We start from the raw sequence: 2,256 nt of genomic DNA on the forward strand, positions 1-2,256 counted from the left end.
AGCTTACTTCTGGCAGCAGAAGGAGGGAGACTTTGAACCTCATCCTCAGCATTGGCACCGGTGTTGGATGCTGAAAATGTGCTGTGAGGTATATCCATGACACCCTGTGGGGAATCAGCACCCAATGCCAGTCGGTGTTGAGCTCAGCACCGGACAGATGCTGCCCGGAGCAAGGTAGAAGCTCTGGACAGTGGTGAGGGACATGGAGGTGGAGGGAGGTGTCTGGGGTAGGGGAGGACAGGGTGGGGGGAGGAACTGGAGAGGGAGAGGGGTGGGACCGGTGGAGCCCTGCAAAGCCCAACATAGAGCACCTCCAGACTGCACAGGCAAAATAGCAAGTGCAGAATGGAGGAGACCCATTGTACCCTTGTGCCCTTACTTGGGGGAAGGGAACAAAAGTCCCCTTCCCAAGTGGAAACCTCTAGCAGCCCCAGCGGCAACTCTGGATGCATTTGGCACCACTGCACCCAGCGGAGCTGCCAGGGATAGGACTGGGCTGCCTGTCCCTCCAGTAACACTAAGGAGAAGGAAAGAAGCAGTGCGGATGGCTGCTCTGTGGGATGAACCACCAGAATTGTGGAGCTGAACATCTTCTTGGGCAGCATTCTCAGCCTCTGGCTTCACTCGGCACCCTCCTGCTGCCCATGGCTCCAGGGCTTAGGGATGTGTAGTTAGTCTGTGGTATTCCTTGCCACAAGATGTGGTGATGGCAATTGGCCTGCATGCCTTTAAAAGGGATAGGACAAATTTCTGGAGGAAAAATCCATCACGAGTTACAAGCCATGAAGTGTATGTGCAACCTCCTGATTTTAGAAATGGGCTATGTCCAATGGGCTATTACCTCTGCTGATTGGGAAAGAGGCACTTTTTCAAGTGGGTGCTCCTCTTTTTAGCAGGGGGAGAGTAACTGGCCCGCCTCACCCCAGCAGTGTCTTTTCTAGTGGCTGTCTGCTGGTGTTCTTTTTGCGTCTTTTTAGAATGGGAGCCCTTTTGGGACAGGGAGCCATCAGTTATTTGATTATTCTCTGTAAACCGCTTTGTGAACTTTTAGTTGAAAAGCAGTATATAAATACTGTTAATAATAATAATAATGTCAGAATGCCAGATGCATGGGAGGGCACCAGGATGCAGGTCTCTTGTTGTCTTGTGGGCTCCCTGGGGCATTTGGTGGGCCACTGTGAGATACAGGAAGCTGGATTAGATGGCCAATGGCCTGATCCAGCGGGGCTGTTCTTATGTTCTTATGTACTTCTGCCGTCTTGAGTGCCCTTTATTGGGATGGAAAGGCAGAATATAAATAACTAACTAACTAAATAAATGTCTACTCAGAAGTAAGTCCCGTTATAGTCAATGGGGCTCACTCCCAGGAGAGTGTGAATAGGATTGTAGCCTTACTTCTGAGTAGACATGAATAGGATTGTGTCTGCACATGATGATGAAAATAGCAGCCAGCAATAGATGGTAACAAAACTCTAGCTAAAGTGCATCTTATCAGACTTGACACAACAGTGCATACCTAAGTGGGATAGAGACATTCAGAAATATCCAATGATATCTAGCTTTCTTATTTGGGGGGGAAAAAGGTCTCAGTTGCTATACAGCCCAATCCTGAGGTGCCTGGGGTGCAGGACTGCATCGGCGCTGAAAATGGCTACCGCCATATCCTGCGTGCTCCAGGCAGCCGCCAGCAGCTCCTCAGGAGAAGTGGACTTTCTTCCCCTCCCCCCAGGTAAAGAGAGTAGCCTCACAATGGGACTACTCGATTCACTGCCAACCCAAAGGTTGGCAGGGAATCAAGAGCCTCTGTGTAGGGCGGTGAGCCCAATGTGGAGGCTCTGGATCTGGTGAAGTGAAGCTCCACTGGTCCCGCCTCCCTCCCTCCCCGCTCCCTCCCCCAGCACACCTCCTCCCCACCCTCCGCCCGCCTCCCGCCTCTTCGAAACACCTCCTCCCAGCCTCCCCCACACACCCCTGCTTACCTCTCCACTGCTCGGCAGTCCGCGTGACCACTGAGTGGCAGAGCTCCAATGCTCACCCGGAGGTAGCCCAGCGCCGACCAGCACTGGGTTACCACCAGCACTCACCTGGTGGTAGGGCCTGCAAATGTGCCTTATGGCATGTTTGCAACAGTGCATGCCAGCGGTGAGCTGGCACACCAAGCTCAGGATTAGGCTCTTAAACATCAGGAAAAATGGCTGTAGAATAATCTTACATACTAAATGTTGCAGGAAATACTTAAAAATCTAAGAAGTTGGA

Source organism: Tiliqua scincoides, chromosome 1, assembly GCF_035046505.1.
Source record: "Tiliqua scincoides isolate rTilSci1 chromosome 1, rTilSci1.hap2, whole genome shotgun sequence".
Lineage (NCBI taxonomy): Eukaryota > Metazoa > Chordata > Lepidosauria > Squamata > Scincidae > Tiliqua > Tiliqua scincoides.